Source organism: Rhinopithecus bieti, unplaced genomic scaffold, assembly GCF_001698545.2.
Source record: "Rhinopithecus bieti isolate Rb0 unplaced genomic scaffold, ASM169854v2 scaffold_17010, whole genome shotgun sequence".
Lineage (NCBI taxonomy): Eukaryota > Metazoa > Chordata > Mammalia > Primates > Cercopithecidae > Rhinopithecus > Rhinopithecus bieti.
In genome coordinates, this window is record NW_016808932.1 from 201,217 (window position 1) to 217,097 (window position 15,881).

Consider the following 15,881-nt stretch of genomic DNA (forward strand, 5'->3'; position numbering starts at 1 on the left):
ATCATGAGTTCAGGAGATCGAGGCTAACACTGAAACCCCGTCTCTACTAAAAAGTACAAAAAAAAAAAAAAACTAGCCAGACGTGGTGGCGGGTGCCTGTAGTCCCAGCTACTCGGGAGGCTGAGGCAGGCGAATGGCGTGAACCTGGGAGGCGGAGCTTGCAGTGAGCTGAGATCCGGCCACTGCACTCCAGCCTGGGCGACAGAGCAAGACTCTGTCTCAAAAAAAAAAAAAAAAAAAAGAGTTTAGAAAGGGAGAAGAAAAAGCAAAGGGGACATTAAAGGAATGGGGTAGAGGTCACAGGATCCTGAGGTCATGACTTTATATACATAAGCCCAACAAGCCTGGGAGGTAGGTACAATGATCATTCCACTGTACAGATAAAGACAGTGAGGCTCAGAGTAACAGGGTGATGTCCTTCTCAGCAGCCATATCCATGTAAACCCCGGTCCTGGGTCTGCACTGCCCAGGCTCCTGACTTCCTAATCCAGAGTTTGGGAAACCTCTTGCCTCCCAGACATTTGTGGGGAAGCCTCCACTGCTAGTCTAGCTGATGAGGCATCCCATCCCTGCCTGGGAAATGTGGGAGCCATGCACCAGTAGCCCTGAGCCCCAGAGGAGACGAGACTTCTAATTAGATGACTGTGTTCTGGTGTCTGCCCAGACTCTAGCAGACAAATGGAGACAAGATGAGAATCCCAAATCACTCCGTCTTTTAGGGCCTCTGAGGGTGGTGCCCCGGTAAGATGGCATTTCTGAAAAGTGGTGATGGGGCCTGGTTCTGGGATAAGAGAACAAAGAAGGGCTGCGGGAGGGAAGGAGAGCTGGCAGCGGAGTGTGGTAAAGACTTGATCTTTTCCCTCCCCACAAGAGAAAAAAACAGAGACGAGCACTCATTGTCCTGGTTTTGAGTCTTAGGAAAGGTTAGCATTAAGAATTATCTTTGTCGATTCAGAAGAGCCCGGCGTTTGGGCAGAGAAGACAGGCTTTGCAGTCTTATTTCCCCTCCCAGCAGGTATGTGCTTCCTTTCCATAAAATGAATGTAAAAATTGCCACACCTAGCCCTGATATAGAGTTCAGGGTGTGCCAGATTTTGTTCTAAACTGCCACTTTTCATAATTAATTAGTTTAACCCTCAAAACAATTCTTTGAGGTAAATGCGTCCATTATCCCCATTTTACAGATGAGGAGACTGAGACTCAGTAGTAATTTAGGTTATAAATGGAAGAGACAGGGTTTGAACCCCAAATGTGGGTCCTTAGCTGCCATTTTATGCCACCAGAAGAAAGAAACACATTATTGTAGATGGTGCTGCTTACTGAGCACATTCCATACCCATGTGCTCTCATTTAATCCCTGTGGTATTGGTTTCATCAGCCCCATTTTACAGATGGGCCAACTCTAGGGCTTGGAGAGCTGTAGTAATTAATGTGTATACGGTCCTAGAGAAGCCAGGATACGATCCCAGCTCAGCTTGATTCCCAGTCCCAGCTACCTAGCCACCACACTGGTGGGCCCTCTTTTGGCTAATCCTCAAAATCACCCGGGAGAGTGCTGAACATTCAGATTCCATTCGTATAGGCTTTCTGGAGTAGGTCTTAGGAATGTGTATGTTTAAAGTATACCCAAGGGGTTTCTAATTATGAGTCACTTGCAAAATTACATAAAATAATACAGAAATGTGTTGGCAAACTGCAAAGTGTCATAAAAATGCTATGAAGTAGCATGATAATAATAGCACCTGTCCTTACTATTAATTAATGACAAGCCACGGGAAATGTGTGCAAAGCTTTAATGAAAGTGGTATCTGAAAAATGGAAGACACACTTCCTGACCTCAAGAAGGTAGAAGTTTATCAACTGAGATGAAAGGTGGTTTGCTTGTTTGTTTGCTTTTCAGGAGTGAGTTGCTAATAGAACATGCCAAGAAATAATAAGGTGATCCACGCTACTGCCAGCATAGAAAGCTGGTGGGCTTTTAGTTACCTGTGTTCACAGAACAAAAGGAAGCTACAGTGTGTCTGAATTCCTTGAATCCATTCTGTCAGAGGGTGGGGAAAGGGGCTGAAAATATTGTAACCAGCAGGGAGGGTAGCTATAATCACACTCTGGGTGCAGTGTCTGGGCATAGAAGTGGGAGGTTCTATCAGAAATATGATAGAGCCAGCAAAAGAACATTATTGGACTTCCTAGCTCTCTCTGTATAGAAATCACCCAGTTGTCATCAAGATAGAAACAAGAACACACTGCAAGCAGTCTAGTACTAACTCAAATTGAACCCTATCTACTCAGCTAGGGTTCTGCTTATGATGTTCAGAACAACCATGACTTAGCATTCTTACAAACATTTCTCTCTCTCCTTCCATTGCTCATGTTTAATACTGTTTGCTCATGTTTTCTTTCACTCCTCTGTGATTCACTGAAAACCAAATTAAAACAAAAGATTATCTTTGCCCCTGGTCCTCTCTGGGCGCCCTGTTTATTTCTAACCCTGGTAAAAACTACCTAGTGGTTTTCCCAGGATCCACTGATATTTCGCATCTGAAAATCCAAGAGGAGGGTTTAGGAAGTCTGTATTTTTTTTTTAAGAGACAGGGTCTCACATTATTGCTCAGGCTGGTCTTGAACTTGTGGACTCAAACCATCCTCCTGCCTCAGCTTCCCGAAGTGCTGGGATTACAGGTGCGAGCTGCTGCACCCAGCTCAGGAAAGCTGTATTTTTAAAAAGACTCCCCAGTTGAATTTTATGTGTAGACAAATTTGACAGACACAGGGAACATCATCAGACTCATTCATTCATTCAGCAATGATTTGCAGAGCACCTACTATATGGCAGGGTCAAACTAAGACCAAGAGACATACTGATGAACAAAACCAGATGAGGTTCCCATCCTCGTGGAGCCTAGAGTCAAGCAGGGACAATGGAAGTGTCATAGACAGTGCAAGAAATGTTTAAGGTCAGATTACGTGGGAGCTAGAAAAGGGAAAATCAGGGAGTTATGATGGTCAGCCTAATTCAGATGGGAGGTGGGTGATCAGGCGAGGTTATCACCAGAAGCACCATTTAATTAAATGTTTAGAAGTAAACAAGGAAGAGAATGAGGCTGGGGTGAGAATCCAGCTGAGAAGGGAAGAAAGAACTCCAAGGAAGGTAATAACACATGTGAAGCCCCTAAGACAAGAGGCAGAGACGCCCCAAGGAATAGAAGGCAGGCAGGTGGGGCTGCAGTATTTTGATCAATGTATCACAAAATCAGCATTTTGATCCATGTGTCACAAATTCAGAGTGGAGTGGACGCAGGGCCAGGTCAGCATGTGTCAGGAGTTTAGATTTGACGCTAAGAGAGGTGAGAAGCTGCTGGAAGGTTTGAAGTGGGAATTGACATGATCTGAATTTACAACCTTTCAAAAACAGCAGAGGGTCTCCTCCCACCCCTATAATGCTTTAATCATCTAATGCCTGTGGATAAGACTGACCTTTTCAAAACCGAAGAGTTCATTCCATTCTGGAATCGTGGGAGGAAAATTAGCCAGGAATTGTGCTCTCCAACCTCCAGCCTGCTCCCTTGGCCACTCTCCCAGAGAGTGAATAGAAGTCTGTTTTGAAATTAAATGTGGGGTCACGAGAACAGAAAGGAAAAACCTCTCCATATGGGTGTGTGCTGTGCTCCCCTTCCTACCACCTTTTCAACTGTATACCTGCTGGAAATGAGTCTCTCTGCTGTGTTCTCTAGAGAGCAAAGTTATCAAAAAACTCCTTGCATAATACACACTAAAGAAGAGTCTATGAAGGGCCCTAGAGGAATGACATGCTGGGCTGGGAAAGGCCTGATTGCCCCAGGACTAAGCGAGTATTTGGGAGGCTGCACAGGGCATCTTGCAGTGTCTACTCAGCATCCAGGACTCCTTCTGGTTTGGGTGGGTGGGGCTGACTCCACACCTGTAGATAGGATAGCCCAGAACTGGCCAATCAGGTGTTCACGTCACTCTGGTCTTACTGATTGACTGAATGATAGGATTATGAACCAGTCACAACCAACGAGACTCTATCCTTTGAATTTGGGGGAAATGCTAGGAAAGGAAAATACCTCCATTCTGTTCTTTGGGTTTTCTTTTCTTTTCGAGACAGAGTCTCACTGTTGCCCAGCTTGTAGTGCAGTGGTGGGATCTTGGCTCACTGCACCCTCAGCCTCCCAGGTTTAAGCAATTCTCCTTGCCTCAGCCTCTCGAGTAGCTGGGATTATAGGCTTCCTCCACCACACCTGGCTAATTTTTGTATTTTTTAGTAGAAATGGCGTTTCTCCATGTTGGCCAGGCTGGTCCTGAACTCCTGGCCTCAGGTGATCCATCTGCTTTGGCCTCCCAAAGTGCTGGGATTATAGGCGTGAGCCACCGTGGGTTTTCTAAAAGAATAGGATATGAGCCTGGAGCTGCTGGTTATCTTCTTATCACAAAGGGAGAGCCTGCCTGAGAATGTAACCAACATGTAGTAACTAAGAGCTGAGACGGGGGAGGGGGAAAGGATGGGAGGAGACAGAGAGGAACAGAGAGAGGAGGCCACAGAGGATGTCATTTGACCCGAGGGATTCAGCTGGAATGACCAGTGTTTCCATTGTATGAACAAATATAAATCATTTTGGGGGTTCTAATCATCTTTGAATTAGGTTTCTGTGTCTTGCAACCCAGAGTGCCAAATCTTGCAGATGCATTCTCCCTTCCTCCTCAAACTCTCACTGCATCTCATTCCAGCAAGCTTTGGGAATGTAGGAGACAGAAGTGGATCATGCCAAGGGATATCTGCACCGGCTGTCTCTCTTTAGACCTGAGCAACAGGAGAATTCGAATTCCCATAAATGGGAGAAGAAATAAAAATATGACATAATTCAGTTGCAGCATGCAGGATTCAAACCAGACTCCTGGAAAGACTTCCTCAACAGAGAGATTCTCTTGAAAGAGAGTATTCCTGGCCGGGCGCGGTGGCTCAAGCCTGTAATCCCAGCACTTTGGGAGGCCAAGACGGGTAGATCACGAGGTCAGGAGATGGAGACCATCCTGGCTAACACGGTGAAACCTCGTCTCTACTAAAATACAAAACTAGCCGGGCGAGGTGGCGGGCGCCTGTAGTCCCAGCTACTCGGGAGGCTGAGGCAGGAGAATGGCGTAAACCCGGGAGGCGGAGCTTGCAGTGAGCTGAGATCCGGCCACTGCACTCCAGCCCGGGCGACAGAGCGAGACTCCGCCTCAAAAAAAAAAAAAAAAAAAAAAAAAAAAAAAAAAAAAGAGAGATTTCCTATAAAAGTCTCTCCATGATCATTCCTTTAATTGGAGCAGACAGCTGTTTCTCAATTCACCTGTCTGCTCGGGATCACAATGTTTCCAAAAAAAGTGAAGGAAGAAAAAGAGGAAAGAGAGAAAAAAAGAGGGAAGGGAAAAGGAAAAAAGGGAGGTACAGGGAAGGAAGGAAGGAAGGAAGGAAGGAAGGAAGGAAGGAAGGAAGGAAGGAAAAAGAAAGAAAGAAAGAAAGAAAGAAAGAAAGAAAGAAAGAAAGAAAGAAAGAAAGAAAGAAAGAAAGAAAGGGAGAAAGAAAGAAAAAGAAGGAAAAGGGAGAGAGGGAGGGAGGGAGGAAAGAAAAGAACAGAAAAAAGAAAAGAGGTTTCTTAAAACAGCAGTTCTCAATCCTCACTACATGTCTGAATCACCTGTGGAGCTTCTGAAGACAACTCATGTGCAGATTCTACCTCCAGAAATTCTGATTTAATTCATGGTGGGTGGGAAGAAAAGTTGGCATTCTTTGAAGACGACTGAGTAGGGCTGGTGTCTTCCTTATGGAAGTGTAGTCCATGGATCTGAAGCATCAGCATCATCTGGGAGTGTATTAGAAACGCAGGTCCCGCCCCAAACATGCAGAATCCCAATCTGTGTTTTCAGATGATCCCTAGATAATTCAGATGGTTCATGTGCACATTCAAGTTCAAGAAGTGTTAAGAGACAGGAACTCCCCTGAATCTAGCTTCAGTTCTGGGGAGAAGACATTGCTGTGTGCCCTGTGACACTCAGTGTCTTCAGAGGAGCAGCCTGCCCTGGTGGGGAGAGGCAGGTGTGACTCTTCAAATAGAGAGGAGCGGACCACTTCAGCCAGGGAGATGGAATTGTCTAGAGCTCCCATGCCTCTCTATTGCCCCTGCCTTCCAGGAATGACGCACCGTGCTGTGCAACAGCCACTTCAATAACCCACAAACAGAGCAGCCCCGAGTTACAACTCCAGAGCAGCATCCCACAATGACAACCGAGGAAATCATTTTTATGTTTCATTAGTGTTCCTTAATAGAGACAATCTGCTCCCAGGTGTGACTGCCTCGGTGACAAGCTGGACCAGCCGCTTGCCCTTTCTACCAGCCAACTCTGATGTAAATGTGAATCACCAGGGAGATTCTGATTTGGTTCTTCGGGGGGGCGGTGGGCGGGAGTCTGCACTTCTAAGCAGGTGGTGCTGATGCTGCTGGTTCTTTGAGTCTTGACGAGGCCTTAGCCTCCACACATATGTCCAGAAGACCCACTAGGAAGCATTCCTGTGCTAAGAGTTTTCTCTGATGCAACCTCATTTACTTCTAACAATGCCACAAGGTGGTGGAATAATTATAAATTATACCCATTCTTCATCGGAGGCAACTGAGACTCAGAACCCACTTGAAACTCAGACCTGACCAAGCATTAGAGTGACCTGGAGACCTTTTCAAAATCCACTCCCTGGAAGATTTTGATTCTGGGGTGGGTGCAGGAATATGTGTATTTAAAAGGTCTTCAAGTCATTACAATGTAACTAATATGTGGACTGACTTGCTTTGGGGAATTACAAGTAAGACATCACTACCTGTCTAGAGCAGATCAGAGCAATCTTGTCCTTCCTATTTCCTTTAAAGAGTAGCTGTATCTTATTTTCTTTATGTCTTTGACACCTAGCCCAAAACCTGTCAAAAAAACAAGAGCTTAATAAGAGTTATTGACTGGCTAAAAGGATTGAAAAGTGGATAGTAGATGGATGCATGCGTGCATGTATGTATACAAGGATGGAGGAAGAAGGGTGGAAGGGAGAAACAAACAAAGGTGGGAGGGAGGAGGAATCAATCTGGGGCCTCCTAGAGCTTGCTGTTTACACACAAACTTGCATCAAGTTCTCAGAAGCATTTTTTAAAAAGCCATAGATATAAAATAACGGGTAGTACCGTAGCAGGTGAGTAATGCAGGATGCAATGACTATATTCACAGGATGCACCAAAATCCATGCCAACTAATGGACAAAGGAGGGAGGGAATGGAGAGCCTGACTCTGTTGGAAGATGTGAAAGGACTGTGTCAGCATCTGTGCCAACCAGCATGACTGGCTCCCTAGGTGTCTGTGATTAACCTGAAGCCACAGCCTATTTGCAGACACAAGCCTCCCTGGGCTCATTTTTGCCAATTTGAATATAACCTAGTCCTTCTTCTTCTTCTTCCACTCTTCTTCCTGACCTGGCCTCCTTTTTTATCTTAATTTCCTGCCTTTCCCTCTGTCTTGTTCTCAGGGTCTTATTGAACCTTCTGTTCAATGCTCAGTGCTCCTCATCGCTATCTTTCTCTAGAGGTAAAATTGAGATCACTTTCTCATCAAGATCTATCCCATTATCATCAAGCATATAGAACCAGCCTGTCTTCAGCACAACCAAAAATTAGGTGAAGGTAGTCTTCATATTCTTACTATCCCCCAACCCCATTGAAACTCAAGCCTCCCTTCTCTCAACCCCACACCAAAGAGTCATTTTCCCATCCAGTGCCATAGCTTTCAAGAGCCTCTATATACTGATGACTCTGAGATTTATATTTTAGTTTGTGGTTTTGTAGAGACAGGGTCTTAGTCTATGGCCCAGGATGGAGTGCAGTTACGTAATCATAACTCACTGCAGCCTCGTATTCCTGGACTCAAGGTATCCTCCCACCTTAGGCTTCCAAGTAGCTAGGACTCCAGGTGTGTGGACCATGCTCAGTCACTTTAAATTTTTTTTAAAGACAGGGTCTTGCTAGGTTGGTCAGGCTGGTCTCAAACTCCAAACCTCAAGCAATTTTCCCACCTCGGCCTCCCAAAGCACTGGGATTACAGGCATGAACCACCGTGTCTGGCCTGAAATTTTCATTTTTAATCGCAACTTGTCCCCTTACTTCCAGGCTTGTATATCTAACTGAGTGATTAGGATCTCCCCTTGGGAGTCTAACAATGATCTTAACCTATCTACAACCAAACCTCTAACTGTCATCCATTCTTCTCCTCCCATGGTCCTCTCCACCTTAGTTGTGGGATCACTATTCATCCAGTCTCAGTCATCTTTGATCATTTACCATCTCTCACTCCCAGAGCTAATTCTTTGGGAAGTCCTGAGAGTTCAACCTTCACCATATATTCTGAATTGGAACCCACATCATCCCCTTCATTACCACCCTGGTCCAAGCCACCACTGTCTCCCTCCTGGATAATTTCAACATCCTCCAAACTGGTCTTCTGGCTTTTCTTATTGCCTTCCACTGTGTTCACCCTCTTTACAGAGGCCAAAATGAACCTTTGCAAATTGACATAAGCTCATATCACTCATCTGCTTAAGCCTCTCTTAAAGCTCACCATCCCTTCACCATTTAGCCATTTTACTGTGACCTTCAAGGTCCTAAGCAATCTTGTCCCAGGCTACCTCTTCAACCACACTAACATTCTTCCTGCTCACGATGCTTTTGAGTATTCCTAACATATCTACAAGCAAACCTAACTGTCCTCCACACTTCTCCTCCCATGGTCGTCCCCAGCACCAACCTCCTTCCCACCTCCTTTGAAGTTGCTGCTGGTTCATTCTTCACTCAGAGGATGCAGAGAAAGGGGAACCCATATACTGTTGGTAGGAATGTAAATTAGTACAGCCACTATGGAGAACAGTACGGACATTCCTCAGAAAACTAAAAATAGAACTACCACATGATCTGGCAGTCCCACTTCTGGGTATATGCCCAAAGGAAAGGAAATCAGTATGCTGAAGAGATATCTGGACTCCCCTATCTATTGCAGCGATATTCACAATAGTCAAGATAATAGAATCTACCTGTCCATCAACAGATGGAGAAAATGTGGTGTATATACACAATGGAATACTATTTAGCCGTAAAAAGAGCACAATTCTATCATTCACAGAAGCATGGATGAGCTCGAAGGACATTATGTTAAGTGAAATAAGCCAAGCACAGAAAAATAAATATCCCATATGCTCACTCATATGTGGAAGCTGCAAAACAGATCTCATAGAATTAGAGAATAGAATAGTCATTACTAGAGGTAGGGAAGGATGGGAGGAGGGGGAATAGCTAAGGTTAGTTAAGGGAAACAAAATTACAACTAGTAGGAGAAATAAGTTCTAGTGTTCTACAGTACTAGGAGGTGACTATCATGAACCACAATTTATTGTATATTTTCAAATAGCTAGAAGAGTGAATTTTAAATGGCTTCCACACAAAGGAATGATAAATGTTTGAGGTGATGGATATGCTAATTATCCTGATTTGATCATTACACATTGCATCCATGTATGGGAATATCACATTTTCCCTCTTAAATGTGCACAATTGTTATGCATCAATTAAAAAGACAAAAGCAAAACAAAATAAAATAATGTCTTGTCATTGCTCATTCTCTCTCCTGAACCCATCTTATTTTCCTTCATACAACCTATTACCAACTCATATTTATAAACACTCACCCATCTACTCACACATTTATTTCCTTATCATCTGTCTCCATCCAACAATAAAAGAGCCTCATAGACCTTTTCTATACTGATCTCAGCTGCATCCATGATTCCTTGGACAGTGCCTGGAACATAGCAGATATTCAATCTAGTTTCTATAGCAGCAAGATAATCTGGATTATAAGAACCATGCTTTATCCATTCATATATCCATCATTGTCCTGGCATTTTGCTTTTCAACAAATAAGCTCAGTAAATGCTTGCTACCATATGGCTTGTCAAGTAAATGACGGTACATTCACATCATGGAATTCTATATATTCTTATTCCATTTTTGTTAAAAAAAAAAAAAAGTCATAATGCTTATAGAAAAGAAGACAAGAAGGTTATACCCCAAAATGAAAATAAGATAATCATTTTATGGTGACGGCTAAAGTTTTGTTTCTTTTTTGGCCTTTCTCCATTTTTTTTTTGTTTGTTTGTGTTTGTTTTTGTTTTGTTTTTTGTTTTGAGATGGAGTCTCGCTTTGTTGTCCAGGCTGGAGTGCAGTGGCGTGATCTTGGCTCACTGCAAGCTCCGCCTCCCGGGTTCATGCCATTCTCCTGCCTCAGCCTCCCGAGTAGCTGGGACTACAGGCGCCGCCACCTCACCCGGCTAATTTTTTGTATTTTTAGTAAAGATGGGGTTTCACCGTGTTAGCCAGGATGGTTTCGATCTCCTGACCTCGTGATCTACCCGCCTTGGCCTCCCAAAGTGCTGGGATTACAGGCGTGAGGCAATGTGCCTGGCCGGCCTTTCTCCATTTTCTAATTTTTCTACAACAAAAATTTACCACTCACACAACCAAAATCTAACTGCAAAACATTTTAATGTAATCCTGTTTGAAGGTAAAAACACCAATCATCTAATACTCTGAGAGTTTATATGCTGAGACCTGGATTCTCACCTCTGCTCCTTAGGTTGCTCCCAGACAAGTCACTGTCTTCTAGGACAAAGACTCAGCTTATTCCTCTGAAAAATGGGGACATTATTTATTCTTGATATAGAAATGTGATGAGGCTCAAATAACAATGTCTACATGCAAATATTTTGAAACAGAAATAGCAGTACATTTTGAGGGCTTATCAATAATGAATCCTTATAGAGCATTGGTAGATATTACAGAGTTTGCTCCCTTGTTAGCAAAGACATTTGCATAGCCATGCTTCATCCCAAGGGGGTACCTCATGGTGGAAATGCTAGTCACTGTAGGGAGGTAAATGGAGGAACTAGTTTTTCATCAGGCCACCCTTTGGGCTCCTCTAGATTCCCATTACTAAGTGACCACCCACTGTTTACTTGCAAGACTTAACGTTTCAGGGCATTCTACTGAAATGACCCCTCTGGGGAGGAGGGTACAGCAAAAGCTAAAAGCAAGCAATTGGACCATGAAACCCCATTCCTTTCCCTTTCCCTTGTAGTCATACCCAGATTATCAACTATACCCCATAACCTGCCCAAATATGCCAACACACACAAGCATGCATATGACTAAACAGCCTTCATTTAAGTTTTGACAATTCTCCCTTTAAAAATAAAAGTGCATCTGAGCATCTGTGATATTTTGCCCAAATGGAACTGAGTGCTGCAGACCAAGGATGATGGCAGACATGGAGGGTTGGCTCATTAACCTTGCCTAATGTCTCCTACCACAGTCTCACAGAAAAAGGCTCATTGAGCAACCACCAGATGAAATCTCCATTAGGTTCCTTCCTGCTGTATAGGCCTCAGTTTCTCCATCCGTAAAATTAGGAGGATAGCAGGGAACAGGGAAGTGGGTAGGTATCTATCTTACATACATCACCTTGTAGTATTTTTTAAAATTCAAAAGAAATTAGCCCAGACCCTCATCCCACATGCAGCAGAAGACTCAGGTTCTTTTCCAAATTGGTCCAGGGAAACTTAAGGGTGAAGGTGGAGCTCATATTTCTTTATATCCAGATTCTCTCTCTCTCTCTCTCTCTCTCTCTCTCTCTCTCTCTCTCTCAGACAGGGTCTCTCTCTGTTGCCCAGACTGGAGTACAGTGGCATGATCCTTGACCTCTCAGGCTCAAACAATCCTCTCACCTCAGCCTCCAAATTAGCTGGAACCACAGTTGTGTGCCACTATGCCTGGTCTTTTTTTTTTGTTTTAATTTTCTGGAGAGACAGATCTCACTATGTTGCCCCGGCTGTTCTTGAATTCCTGGGCTCCGCTGAAGCTCCCACCTTGGCTTCCCAAATTGCTGGCATTACAGGCATGAGCCACCACATCCAGCCTGGATTCTCTGTTTTGCTGAGTTGGTTCCTTTTGTGGATCAACACTTCAGCACCTTACATGCTCTCTTCTTTTCCCTTATTATGTCATCTCATACCGAACACTGCTCCCATTCCTTTATTTCCCCAAGTGCCACCAACACGAGCCTCAGCATGTACGAGACACTAGAATTGTCAGTTTTGATCAACAAATTGGAAATGAGGTATTCTGACTTTTGAAATCTTTGTCTGCTCTACCATAAGGAATTTCCCATGTTCTCTTCCATTCTCTTTGAAGTTCCACTACCCAGCATGTAGCTCAGCCTCTTTTCTCCTACACTTCCCTTCTCTTTTCTGCCTCTCCTGCTCATCCATGATCTTGAATTCTTATTCATTAGGCAGAACAATTGACGTCTTATTTTGTTTTGCTGTTTTGTTATAGCTTATGTCCTTCAGGCCCTGTCTTTAATACCTAAAACAACCTGTAAAAATACATCTAAGACAAAGATGATTTTCTCTCTAAAAGGACCTCTGGATGCCAAAGAGTTGACAGATTTTTTGATACCTGCCACCAATCTCTGATTCCATGCCCAAAACAGACATCACTAATCAATCTCACCACTCTTGGCTACTAATAGGGCAGGTAACTGTAGGCAGGGCGCATTAGTCTGTTCTCATGCTGCAAATAAAATCATACCCAAGACTGGGTAATTTATAAAGGAAAGAGTTTAACTGAGTCACGGTTCAACATGGCTGGGGAGGCCTCACAATCATGGCGGAAGGCAAACGATGAGCAAAGCTACATCTTACATGGTGGCAGGCAAGAGGGCATGTGCAAGGGGTCTCCCCTTTATAAAACCATCAGATGTCATGAGTCTTACTCACTATCATGTGAACAGCATGGGAAAACCCCACCCTCGTGATTCAATTACCTGCCACCGGGTCCGTCTCTCTCACGACACGTGGGGATTACGGGAGCCACAATTCAAGATGAGATTTGGGTGGGGACACAGCCAAACCATATCACAGACGCTACCAGTTGACAACAGCTGCCACATGAGGTGCAATCGCTGTGCACTCTCTGATCCCCAGATGACATCCAAGTTTCCTTCTAATTTTGATTTTCTAAGGTTACTGAGAGCAGAATATTCACTGCAAAAAATCAACTGACGACCTCATAGTCACGTGCGTGGAAATAGTCCAGGTGATCTGAACAGGACATATTCTTGCCTCAAACGATTCCTTTCCTTCAGCTCCAACAGTGTGCCACAGACCCTAATGTCACCCATATTTGATTACACCTTTGGACTAAAATAGGAAATATCCTCGTTAAATAAGCATAACATACCTTGTTCTCTGCTCAGAATGTTCTCCCCTACCCTTTTCTTTGGCTTGACTTTCTTCTACTCAATCCTCCAGGCTCAGCTGAAACGTCATTTTCTCCAGACATCTCTGATAACCCTTCCCCCAAAATAGGTTAGGTCCCCCTTCCTTTAGTAGGTGCTCTTACAGCACATGTACTTTCCCTAACTCTCACCAACATTTAATTATATCATTTTACTCATTTTCTACCATCCCAACTAGACTCTAGCCCTAGCACCAAGACATGTCCGAGCATAGAAGATACTCAGTAAATATTTGCTGAATGATTGACTGGTGATTGATTAATATCTACTTACCAGGGAGGCTGTGAGACTTAGAGATGCGTACTTTATATAAAATACTTAACAAAGTGCCTGGCACACAGTAAGTGCTTCACAAAGAACAATAATAAGAATATTACTAATAGAGGATCTGTGTTCTCTCTCTCTCTCTCTCTCTCTCTCTCTGTGTGTGTGTGTGTGTGTGTGTGTGTGTGTGTGTGTGTGTGTATTATCTCATATAATCCTCACAACAACATTTACAAAGGAACTGGGGTTGTTCCCAGTATAAAAATGAGGAAATAGAACCTCAGGGAAGTGAAATGACTAGCCCAATGCTGCTAAGTGGCAAACTCAGAACCTCTGCCTGTGGCCATCCTAGAGGGATCAGAGAAGGGGCATTAGGACAGGGACTTGAAGGTGAGTGAGGTCTACACTGCAAGGAAAGGGTGAGTACGGTAGAAGGGCTAACCAACGCTCTAAGCCTTAAAGTCAGAACAAACTGAGCTCCAATCTGTCTCCACCCATTTCTTAGCCCAGTGGCTTGGGCCAGAGACTTTATCCCTCTGAACCTCAGCACACTCCTCTATAAAATGGAAATAATAATACCTCTATCTGTAATTGTGATGATGAGACAAGATCCCACAAGTGAAGCACTTGACAACTTGGCACACTGTGTGAATCATTATGCAATACTCATAAAGATAAACATGAACATTTTTCTTTCTTCTTGATTTTCTTCTCCTCTCTCCTCTCTCTCTCTCTCTCTCTCTCTCTCTCTCTCTCTCTCTCTCTCCCTTTGATTCTTAGAACATTTTTAAGTGAGTAAAGACATGGAGCAGAAGCTTCCCTACCCATTGCTAAGTAGAAAGATGTGTTTTGGGGAGAACAGGGTATTTTCCCTAATGCCCAAAAACAAAGGGAGATTATTGGGTACAATTAATTGTTCAAACTGCCAGAGATGTGAAAGTAGAGGGAGCAAACAGATGCTGCTGCTCTGAGCTCTGTGCTCATTAACTCAGAGAAGGGATTCATTTCCTATGCATGATTAACTCCCCATCGTCGGTGATTTACACAGCAGATGATCAAATGAGAATTCATTATCCCTCAGACAGAGGGTCTGAGAACTCGGCATTCAGCCTCCTGAGACATCTCTGTCCCCTAAATTCCTAGGGTGTCTGTGATTAGTGCCTTGACCCAGGAATATGCTGTTTATTTTGGTCAAGTTCTCCCAGGGTCTCTAAAAGCACAGTCATCAAAAGCAGCTCTGGATGAGCCACAAGACCTCTCCCACGGCTGGAAGGGACCCAGAATTCAGCCACCTTTAGTCTCCACTGCATCTTGCCATTGTTTAAAGGAACAGCTGTATTCTGCAATATAATGCCAACCATGGCAAGGCTCATGTTCAGCAAAGAAAGCTCTCAGGACCAAAAGGAAGAGCTAACATCACAGTCCAAGGTCGAGCCATAGAGACTTGATAAGTATTTATTGAGCCTACTATAACATGAAAAATCAAGAATATCATAGCCTCTTTTCCCCACGTTGGACAGAAAATGTCTTCCCGGAAGGCTGAGTGATTACCTTTAGTGCTAAGTAAGTGGCACAAAAATGCAAGGGGCTCTACAATGCCCTTACCTTCCGGAAAAGGGTAATTATACTCTAAGGGCGTTCTTCAGCCATCAATGGTGCAGAGATCAAAGGATGAGGAACCAAAACTATTTGAGAGAAAGAGCAGGATCTCTGCCCTGCACTGTCCTCTATTGAATAATCTTACACCACTCACCATGAGACAGGATTTGTTGGGGAGATGGTGGTGATTCAGACACTTCAGAAGCTCAGGCTAGAGTGGTAATGAGATAAGGACATGAAGAATTAGACAACAAATTTTTCATATTCCCCTCTCTGGACCAGGGCTTTGCTGTGATGAATTCTTTACTAGGACTCAGAAACAAGAGAAAAATAAGAATCATCCTTGCAATAATTTTCATAGAACTAAATTGGTTTGTTAAAATAATTCTTTATTTTGAAATCATGCACTTCCTTCCCTTTCTCTCATGTTTAAATAAGTTTCTTGTCTGGGTGCAGTGGCTCCTGCCTGTAATACCAGCACTCTGCGAGGCTGAGGTGGGAGGATCACTTGAGCCTAGGAGTTTGAGACCATCTTGGGCAACACAGTGAGACTCCCATCTCTATTTAAATAAAATTTAAAAAAT